We start from the raw sequence: 10,926 nt of genomic DNA, 5'->3' as shown, positions 1-10,926 counted from the left end.
CTGTGGCCACCTTTGCTGTCAGGCGGGTCTCAGCACTGCTCTGCAAGCAGCTGTCTCCTCCCTGCAGGGCACTCTCCAGCACAGGGTACATCTCCACTTGCTCAGTCTGTGGGCAAAGATCGAAAGGGAGGGATGGGTTTGCTTTGCCCTCATTCCCAGGGTGCCACAAGAGAGACCTGCCACCCCCAAATCAGCCGTGTGACGTGGACACCACATACGAGCTGCAGACGTGGGTCAGGACGGCTGTGGGGAGCGGGCAAGCCAATCTGCGGTGCCCTCGGTGCTGGCTGAAAGCAGAGCTGGAGGCAACGGGGCGAAGCCCAGGGCAGCCGGCAGCAGGGCCCGGCAGGGTGCAGTGCCCGCAGAAATGCCCGGCTCCTGGAGCCTTAGCCCTGGGGCTGCAGCACAGGGACGGCACCAGCTGGGGCTTCGCCGGGAAAAACCAGGCAGGGGTGACCCTGACATCCCACATATGCACCTGGCCTTGGGACTTGACAACCTGGCCCTCTGCCCATCGCCACCAGGGGATCCAGAAAGCAGCGCCACTGGCCATGAAGTGGTCCTGAGACATCGCTCCATGGGTGAGTCTTTAACCAGCGGGCCTAAAATGAGGACAAAGCCTGGAGGCCATCGCTGTTCTGTCCTTCTCCATCCCCCTGTCCTCATCTACATCCCTCTGTCACCCCTCTGTGCCCCTCTGTGCCCCTCTCCTCCTCTTCCCTGCTCCGCCTGGGCCTGGGCCTGGGCCTGGGCAACCCCAGGCAGATGTCCATGAGGCTGTGGGTGGGCGGGGCCTGGCTGGGGGGCGGGATGCAGGCTCAGGCAGCAGGAGGGCGTGCCCCAGGGCATGCCGGGAGCTGTAGTCCTGGGCTCGGGGCTGCCAGGCGGCCATCTTGGTCTTGGAGGCCCAGTCTCTCTGCTCCAGCTGCAGCGAGGCTGCCCTGAGGGCCGGGGCCTCTCAGCCTGCATCTGGCTCGGGTTTGCGTGGGCTGTCTCTGGCCTTGCTCTCCTGGTGACGTGGATGCAGAGGGGCAGATGGACACTTAGTGCCTCTGGAGAGGAGCTGCCGTGGCTGAAGCTGAAGCTGAAGAGCTCAGCAGAAGGTGAAGCAGCTGGAGAATGAGATGAAGAGGATCCCAGCAGCTGCTGCCTCCAGCTGCAGATGAGAGACAGCCGGCCTCTCCAGGTGAGGAAGGGTCCCTCTCAGTAGTCCTCAGCAGACCAGATCTCCAATGTGCACCGCGGGGTCTGTATAAATAAGGAGAAGTGCAGTACGGCCACGTAGTGTGTGTTGGCGGGGGCGGGGGGGGGGGGGTGGTGTGGGTGCGTGCGTGCGTGCGTGCGTGCGTGCGGGTGCGTGGCTGTGCATCTAGGCAGCCTCATGTTGTCGGAGCTGTAAGGCACCAATGTGTTCTCTTAGGTGGACAGTCAAGTGAGTGGAGCTACAGCAGAGGAAGGGAGGAAAGGGCAGACAGAGACAGAAGTGCCTGAATTCTCTAACTGGCCTGGCAGTGCAGAGGGCAGGAACTCCGGTGAGTGCTGGGTCCATGGGGTCATGTCACCCCTCTTCTGTGTCCCAGTCCCTCCCTGCCCGCTCCCCTTTCCCTCTGTGTAATTTTTTTTTTTTTTTGGTTCTGTTTCCCTCCTCTATTACCGTGCTCTGCTCCCTACCTCCCCTTTCTCTTTTCTCCAAGTCTTTCTCTTTCTCTCTCATCTCCCTCTCCCTTTACTTTCCCTCTTGCCCCTCTTTCCTGCTCCCTGTGCTTCTTTTTTTCTGTCTCTCTCTGTCTGCAGGCCAGTGCAGGTTTTTCCTTCTCCATCTCTTTGAATCATAGTCTAGTTTGGGTTGGAAGGGATCTTTAAAGGTCGTCCAGTCCAACCCCCCTGCACTGAGCAAGGACATCCTCAACTAGAGCAGGTTGCTCAGAGGCCTGTCCATCCTGGCCTGGAATGTTCCCAGGGATGGGGCATCTACCACCTCTCTGGGCAACCTGTGCCTGTCTTTCACCACCCTCATTGTGAAAAATTTCTTCCTTAGATCTAGCCTTTACCTACCCTCTTATAGTTTAAAACCATGAGCCCTTGTTCTGTCACAGCAGGGCCAGCTAAAAAGTCTGTCCCCATCTTTCTTATAGATCCCCTGTAATTACTGGAAGGCTGCAAAAAGGTCTCCTCGGAGCCTCCTCTTCTCCAGGCTGAACAACCCCAACTCTCTCAGCCTGTCCTCATAGGAGAAGTGTTCCATCCCTCGGATCATTTTGGTGGCCCTCCTCCTGACCACTCCAACAGGTCCGTGTCTTATCCTGTGCGGAGGGCTCCAGAGCTGGACACAGTGCTCCAGGTGGGTCTCACCAGAGCGTAGTAGAGGGGCAGCATCCCCTCTCTCGACCTGCTGGCCACGCTGCTTTGAATGCAGCCCAGGATACCGTTGGTCTGCTGCTTCTCTTTTGTTCTCTCTCTTTCTCGCTCTGTCCTGTTCACAGTCACTGTGTTTTTCCATTCTCTATCCCACCGTCCCTGTCCTTCTTCCTGCTCATCTCTTCTCTCTCTGTCCCTCTCTGCTGCTTCCTGAGCCTTCCACCTGCCCTCCTCCATCTCTTGGCAAGGTTCCCAATACCTCTCTCTCTTTCTCCATTCCGCTGTGCTGCTCACTGTCCCTGGTTTTCTCTTTCTTTCTGTTGTCTCTCTCGTCTGGCGCTCTGTCCTCCTCCCTGCCCCAACTTTTCTCACTATGTCCTTCTGTCCTGCCTCTGTCCCTGCCCCTGTTCTTTTTCAGCCCCCCTCCATCTTGCTGCGTCCCCAGGCTTGTTTTGCAGTCTCTGTTCTGGCCCCAGCCCTTATTTTGCTTTCCCTCTCCTGCTCCCTCCCCCTCCTTCTGCCTCTCTTCCTCTTGCCCTGCTGCTGCTTTCTCCCTCTCTTCCCAGATCCCTGTCCCTTTTTCCCTCTTGCTGTCCTTCTTTCCCCTCTCTTTGTTCTGTCTCTTTCTGTCCCGTTCCCTGCCCCATCCTTTCTCACTGTATCCCCCTGTCCAGCTGGCTGCCCCTTCTTTCCCTCTCTCTTGCTCTATGTTTTCTTTCTCCAGGTCTCTGTCCTGCTGCCCATCACAGTTGCTTTTTTCCACCAGTGCTGTCCTGCCCCCTGTTCCTTTTCTCTCTCTCTGTCACTCTGTGAATTCTCTCTGAATTTGTTTGCAGTGTAACAAAATTGAACAAAGATGACTTAGGATGAATTAAGTCTTTTTTTATTACCTGTCATTCCGTGTAGTGACAGGTGTCACTTTTGCATGACTTTTCTCTTTATATTTGCTCTTCTTCAATTTCCTCTTCTTGTGTTCGTGCTTTTGGCTCTTTTCCAAATCCGTTTGGTTTCCAATGTGTTTCTTTGGCTTCTTGTGCTTCTTCTTCTCTTGGTTCTTTTTTTTCTTGCTCTCTTGACTCTCTCCTGAGCTGGCACTGCTGCTGTGGCTTTGAGTCTGCCTCTCAGAAGGGCTTCGCCTATGGCTGCAGCTAACACTGGGACTGCTTTGACTTTCACGTCTGCTTGCTTCAGGCTGGTCAACTGCAGCAGGTGCTGCTGTATCGTCTTCCACCTTACCAACAGCTTTTTCTTTTGGCTCTTTAGGATTTTTTTCCTGCAGTGTTTCCTCTGAAGGCTCCAACTCTTTTTCATGCTGTTTTACAGGGTTTGGTGGCTTAGCACTCATGTTTTTATAGCACTAGCAGGTTTTCCTACGTTTGCGGGCACTGGCTAGATTTAACATCTTCCTCTTCAGACTCAGAGTCAACTCTATCCCACTTTGACGGAGGGACCTGGATCATAATATTGACATCTTTATCAGGGGCTGTTATATCATTATTAGACTCCTCTCTGGTCTTAAGGAGTTTAGTGCCTGGCTTTTCTTCAGTCTTTCTAATGGGGCTTCCCTCAGTAGAACTAGTGCTCAGAGAAGAAAAGCGCATGTTAGTACTGGGTGAGATCCACACACTGCCATTTTCTGTAACGTTTTCTAAAATGGCTTTTGTTTCAATTCTAAATCTTCAGGAGTTTTTCAAAAGATGTTCAATTAAGGGAACAGGCAAGAGAACGGATGAGCCCACTAGCTGTGACTATGAGCAACCAATGGATTTAGTATCTTCCTACTCTACATGTAATTAACAAAGACACAAGATTATCAGATTGGGGCCCATCTCATCTGGTAATACCTTCAGGTCCTACTTCTACCAATGGTGGATACATGAGACATGCACTCTTGTTTCATTCGTGTAAGCAAGCAATTATGGAGAGGTATACACAACCAAAGCTCTGTCCCACTGTTCTTCCTTAGAAAAATGTACAGTTTTGAACCTTCTTAGAACACCAAGACACTACCTTATGTCTCCAGCCATGTCTTAAATGTTTTGAGTTTGCTTTGTCCTCCTTCTTTAGGCACTGAAATCTAAATCCTAACAGTTCCACACTAGATCACTTTTCTGTTTTTCACGTGTCATACAATGGAACCTAGAAGAGAGGTCTCCAAGGGAAGTGCCAAACACGGAGGCACTGAGCTGGGAGCAGTGTAGCTGTGTCGATATGGCGCTGTGCTCAAAGCCAAAATCAGTACAACCTATTGTCAGCCAAGCTGCTCTCTCTGCAAGGTATAATTTCATGTCCTACTGACAAAAGTAGAACATGACAGTGCCTTGCAATTTTTGAAACGCAAAATATTGCATGAGATAGACATGTCTGTTGTCCTTGCCGTTCGCAGTAGCGTGGATTTGAAGGAAGACCGAGAGGGCACTCCTCAAAGAGTCAACATGTAATGAATAAGAAGAGGGGAAAACGAAGTCCCAGAAGTAAGGGTCAAACATGTTATTAGCTTTCTGCGCAGTACAGACTGCTTGTTTCCTTTAACAAAATTTGGTTCTGACACAAGTACACTTGAACAGGAGAGATCACAGATTATTCACTCATTTAGCAGGGATTTAGCTGTTCCTTCCATTAGTCACCATAAAGAATTCTGCAGCTTTTGGGGTGGGGGGAGGAAGGAAAGAATAGGAAAAGAAGTGATGAGGTACCTGGTGTAATCTACGAGAGTTGAATGAGAGCCATCAGCTCCTGTTACTTCTCACTTTTACCTTTGCTTTTTCTTGTTTCACGTTGCTGCTGCTCGGCTCATGTTTCTCAAGAGGTTCTTTTGCGGGTGGCACATTTTCTTCACTCACCATCTTTTTGCCAGTTTCTTAGTTAAATTGAATCTTATTGAAGATTGTTAAGGCTTCAGGTTGTTAAGAAAAGCAGATTTATCCTTTGCTGGAGTTCATTCTCCTTTTTCACCATCAGGCTTGGTCTTCCCCTTCCGTGATGTGTTTGATTCAGCACTTTCTGCTTTAGAGGCCTTCATGGAAGTGGCTTCACGTTCTTTGTCAACCTTTTCATCACCTTTTATTTCTTTTTTTTCAGGTTTCGCATCAGAAGTTTTGCTTTTTTCAGTAAGTTTTTTTGGCTGCCCCTCTTTGTTGGAGAGCTGCTCTGACTTGATTTCTTTTGGATGGTCTTTCTTTGCCTTTTCCTCCACGGCTGGTCTAGTTTCTGGGTGATCTTCTATCACTTTTGGATGAATTTTCTGTGGGGTACCAAGAGCCTTCTCATCCTTTTGAGAGGAAGATGTTTAAACACTGTCTGTCTTTGGCACGTCCTCCTTCACTTGTTTCACAGGAGGTTCCATTGGAGGAGACTTTTCACGCTCGCTGTCCACCTTCACTTGGGAAGCTTTAGCTGGTTTTCTTATATTGTCTTTCTGAGGAGGAACAGCCACTTCTGCTTCCCGCTTTGTCTTGCCAGTTTTTGACTTTGGCTCCTTCTCTTTCTTCTCCTTTTCAGACACCGGTTTGAACGTGTCGTGGTTTAGCCCCAGCTGGCAACTAAGCGCCATGCAGCCGCCCGCTCACTCCCCTCTCCCCCAGTGCGACGGGGGAGAGCATTGGGAAAAAACTCGTGGGTTGAGTTAAAAAACAGTTTAATAGGACAGCAAGAGAGAAGGAAACAACAATGATAACAACCATAATAATACCGACAAAGGAACATAGAAGAACAAGTGATGCCCAATGCAGCAATTACTCAGCAGCCGGCAATCCATAACCCATCCCCGAGCAGCGATTTCTGCCCCCCCGGCTAACTCCAATTTGTGTACTGGGCATGATGTTGTATGGTAGGGAATATCTCTTTGGCCAGCCTGGGTTAGCTGTGCTGACTGTGTCCCCTCGCAGCTTCCCGTGCACTCCCAGCCTTCTTGCTGGGGCCAGCACGAGAAGCTGGACTGTCCTTGACTACTTAGCAACAACTCAAAACATCAGCACATTATCAACATTTTCTCATCCCAAATCCAAAATATAGCCTCACGCTAGCATCTGTGAAGAAAACCAGCTCTATCCTGCCTGAAACCAGGACAGATATGCATCTAGTGAGGATGAAAGTACCTACTTTGACTTTTTTGGGTTGTTTTTGCACTTTTTGTCAATATCTCCTTAAAAGTCTACTTCAGCAAAAGAAGAAGAAATCGCTTCTCGTTTCTGTGTCTGACTAAGAACTAACCTGATCATACAGAGAACCAATGTGAAGAGCCATTGGTTGTCGTTACTGGGTACCATATCTGACTTGTCGTGCTTTCCCTGTGCGTCGGGTGGTGGTTTCTGCGTGGCACTGGTCTGTGCTGCTGGGTCCACATCCCTGTTGGTTGCCAGATGCAAGGCAAAGGGCTTATCCTCGTTTAAAATTACTGGTCTACTTTCAGAAACTGTCTCCACAGACTTAAAAAAGAAATTCTTCCTCATCTCTTTGTGCTCTAGGAGAGAAGCAGTGGGGGGGTTTCAGGGCAGTGCCCATAAAAGAGCCTTTAGGAGATCCTGTCCCTTGCCCGTCAGATGGTGCAATGAAGAGTTTGAGAAAGTCATGAGTGTTTTGGTGTCCACCAAAGCAGGTGGGTTTGGGTTTTTTGTTGTTTTGTAGCATTTATAGCTTGTGTTTCTTACATAGGAGAGCTGGGAGGCTGGGAGGAAAGCCTGTGGGTAGCAGAGGATGTGCTTAGTTACATATCAAAGGAAGATGAAATAAATAACTGTGTAAGGGTCAGCATAAGTATTGAGATGTTTTGCTGTTTAAATGTCGACCTGAACTTTGACTGAAATGGATTCGCTGGCACTTTTCTTCTCTCCTAGTTCATGTGTGGGTAGAAGAAAGAAGGCAGCAGACATACACACTGGCTAAAATCGCTTTTTATTGCAGGCTGTAAAGGTGCCTCTTGGCTGTAAGCCTGAGAAGGACCTCACATTACAATTCTCGATGCCTCATATGCAATTTTAAGGGTACTCACATATTCATTTTTGCAGGCTGAAAAACCCATTGGCTTTGGCCACGACATGTTACTGTTTGCTTTTGTGTATTTGTACACACAACCTGCCCTGTGCAAGCATGCTTAATGCATATTTATTAGCTGAGTTGGCACTATCTCGTTGCACCTTTGCCGCATTCAGCTGGTTTCTGTCTGTTTCTTTCTAATGCTAAGCCCACTTGTATAGGTGAGGCCACTGTCAGTCAAGTTCTCTTGCGCATGTCTTTGAAGCTAGCTTTACACAGGAGCTTTTTCTTATGAAGCACAATTGGCTGATCAGCTTTGTCACCAGGGCTAGTTCAAAGCCTACGCAGCAGGAAGCAACTGCTGCCAGACAAGGCTTCTTTATATCCCACGGGAGCTCAGTGGTTGTAACACACTTTCTGGTTTTCCTTGGGAGACAGGGGGGACCAAAGCTCTTGCATCAGAGCGTACCTTGGTCGGGGGAGGCAGGGTAAAAACGGTGTGGCCGTCACAGGCACGGCTGTCCTGGGCTGTGAGCTGTGCAAATGCTTGCAGGAAGCTCTGGGAACGCTTTTTACCTGTGCCAAAGTGTTCCTGCTGCTACCCCAAGAGTGACCCACCGGAGCCCTGACATCTGGAGACAGTGGAAGGTAGAGCTGCCTCCGGTGTGACAGGAGGCTGCCACGCTTTGGAGCAGGTGCTTTTGCTGACTTTTAGACTTCATGTGGTTCTCATGCTCATGGACAACCCCATCTCTGTTGATAGTCCTTCATAAATTCGAAGGATGCCGTGAAGTACATGAACTCTGCCCCTCCACTCCGCTGTGGCAAGACCCCAGCTGGAGTACTGTGTCAGGACCCTGCACTTGGCCATGCTGAACCTTAGAGGTTCACACGAGCCCATTCCTCGAGCTTATCCAGGTCCCTCTGGACGGCATCCCATCCCTCAGGCGTGTCAACCGCACCACTCAGCACAGTCCACAGCCCATCAAATCTCTCTCTCTCCAACTTAGAGAGAAGGCTGTTGTGGGGGACTGTCTCAAAGGCCTTACAGAACTCTGGATAGACGACGTCGGTTGCTCTTCCCTTGCCCACTAATGTGGTCGCTGCATCACAGAAGGCCACTAGGTTGGTCAGGCAGGACTTGTCCTAGGTGAAGCCGTGCTGACTGTCTCGAATCGCCTCCCTGTCGGGAGGTAAGTTGACATCTCACTGCGAAAGAGGCAGTGTCAGGCCCCAAAATGAGTCAGACCCACGTTCAAAAATGAGGTGGTCAAGCAGCAGCCTTAAAAACTTCCACCTTGTGGAATACTCCTGAAATGAATTCTCTTTCTGCTTTTGTCCCCTAAATGGCATTGAAACTGTGACTTTTCTTCTCTTGCTTGTTTTTACAACTAAAGCAGACAGTAGATGGAGCAATCATGACCATTTTTCCGGAGAAGCATTAGTGGCCAAAGGTCATGTTTACTTTTGTTTCTTTGCATCCTTGCTCCTTCACGCTGTTCAGATTGGGGTACAGGGTATACTTGTTTTGTGCGTTTTATGAGTTATTCTTGGATCCTTTGAGCAACAGGTTATGGACCCTGAGGATTTTTTTGTGGTGTTTTGTGATAGAGGGGAATTTTCAAGGATTTCTTGCATTAGCTGTAGAGAAGATGTGGTGGGCTGACCTTGGCTAGACGCCAGGTGCCCACCAAAGCTGCTCTGTCACTCCCCCTCCTCAGCTGGACAGGGGAGAGAAAATATAAGGACAAGCCTGTGGCTCGAGATAAGGACAGGGAGAGATCATTCAGCAATTACCATCACGGGCAAAACAGGCTCAACTTGGGGAAATTTGTTTAAGTTCTTGCCAATCAAAATCAGAGTAGGATAATGGGAAATATGATGAAATCTTAAAACACCTTCCTGGCACCCCTCCCTTCGTCCTGGGCTGTCACGGATGGATAATTTAGGCTGCTTAAAGAATCACTGCCGAAGATATCAGAAAGCGAATGATTTTAATCTAGATTTGTAAAAAGCGCGAATTAACAGAAGTTGCTGGCAAGGTCCACTCTATTCCATATTCAACGTGGAAAAGCTATGCAGAGAGAAGCCAGATTACAATTAAACTCGAATGATTTACGTGTCTATCGGATCGAGTTAATGTGTATCTTGAGGAGAGAAACTAGGGGAGACCCTCCTCTTGAGACACGAGGCTCAGAGTGGACCAAAATCCACCCCTAGTCCTGGACTTGGTCAACGGTTTATGACTAAGGTTAGGTAAGGAAAGTAAAGGAATGCCCTCCCGTTGAGTCACGAGGTTCAGGGTGGACCCCCATGCTTTCTAAAGTCCTTTTCAGAGGGGAGTCTAGGTGCGGCTGAATCCACTCCTAGTCCCAGACTTGGTCAACGGTTTACATGACTAAAGGGATAGAGTATCAGGGATTCTGGTGTAGTGATATAGTCCATGATTTTGTGCTTCCTGTCACTTAAAGATGGCAATTTATCCAATACAAAATAGCAGCAATCACATTCACTAACAATGCCGAGATAAGTCACAGTACCAAATCATATAAAACTTAGCAGCATAATCCACTGAAACTTACTACGAGAATTCTTTTTCAAAATATTTGTTCTGCAGTCTTTTCCTTTATTCTTTTCTAACAAGAGCTTCCATGAACTTGTGATACCTGTTTGGATAGGTACACAGTTCCACTAACAAGCTGAAAATAGCACCTACCAGACACCGACAACACAGTGTTTTTCCTGCTGCCCAGCCCAGCCCAGGATTACGGCAGTGGTTGGTTTAGTACTGCAGGGTCCCATGGGGATCCCTGTCTGGGGGCTGGTTAAGCTCGGCAGTGTGAGCAGGAGGGTACGCTTTCTCATCGCACGTCCCTTCTTCCAGTCAGTTACGAGGGAGTCCCAGAGTCCTCTGGGCGTATTCTTCTGGACTGAAGGGTTCTTTTGTAGTGGAGACCCACCATAGAGAAACAGAAGGAAAGCTTCATCTTACGCTATAGGTTTGAGTGAGATGAAACTACAAAACGTTAACCAGGTGCTGAAAGCGTACGGCCCTTGGCTTGGAGTCCGGACAATCCAGTTCCTCTAAGCCTTGCAGGCTGGCACAGCAGGGCAGGATCACGTCAGGCTACGTGAGACTGTGTCGGCATCCTCCAGCCTGGGCCCCAGCCACGGGGTGCCATCCTCCAGAAACAGGCTGCTCCAGCACGGGCCTGCCACGGGGTCATGGCCTCCTTCGGGCATCCCCTGCCCCGGCATGGGGTCCTCCCCAGGCTGCAGGTGGACATCTGCTCCAGCATGGAGCTGCATGGCTGCAGGGGCACAGCCTGCCTCACCATGGTCTTCAGCAGGGGCTGCAGGGGAACCTCTGCTGCGGCGCCTGGAGCACCTCCTGCCCCTCCTTCCGCACGGACCTTGGTGTCTGCAGAGCTCTTTTCACATGTTCTCACTCCTCTCTCCGGCTGCAAATGCCACGTGCCGGTTTTGTCCCCTTCTGAAATATGTTATCCCAGAGGTGCTGCCCCCATCGCTGCCTGGCTTGGCCCCGCCGGGCACGGGCTCTATGGGACACAGGGGAAGCTTCTCGCAGCTTCT

The 10,926-nt window shown here is 49.9% G+C and overlaps 1 pseudogene across 1 annotated transcript in view; it reads right to left on the bottom strand.

The window, feature by feature from the left end:
* Positions 1–3,244: 3,244 nt before the first annotated feature.
* Positions 3,245–10,926, bottom strand: part of LOC309416324 (E3 ubiquitin-protein ligase RBBP6-like) — a 99,685-nt pseudogene continuing 92,003 nt past the window's right edge. The window contains exons 18-19 of the transcript in view: positions 5,055–5,875; positions 3,245–3,939 (exon numbers count right to left, since the gene is read on the bottom strand). The product of the transcript in view is annotated as an E3 ubiquitin-protein ligase RBBP6-like (transcript). The remainder of the gene's footprint in view (positions 3,940–5,054; positions 5,876–10,926) is intronic.

This window comes from Phaethon aethereus (assembly GCF_964289735.1).
Source record: "Phaethon aethereus genome assembly, contig: HAP1_SCAFFOLD_149, whole genome shotgun sequence".
NCBI lineage: Eukaryota > Metazoa > Chordata > Aves > Phaethontiformes > Phaethontidae > Phaethon > Phaethon aethereus.
The sequence above is the reverse complement of the archived record's forward strand: the minus strand, read 5'-3'. Positions and strand labels throughout refer to the sequence as shown.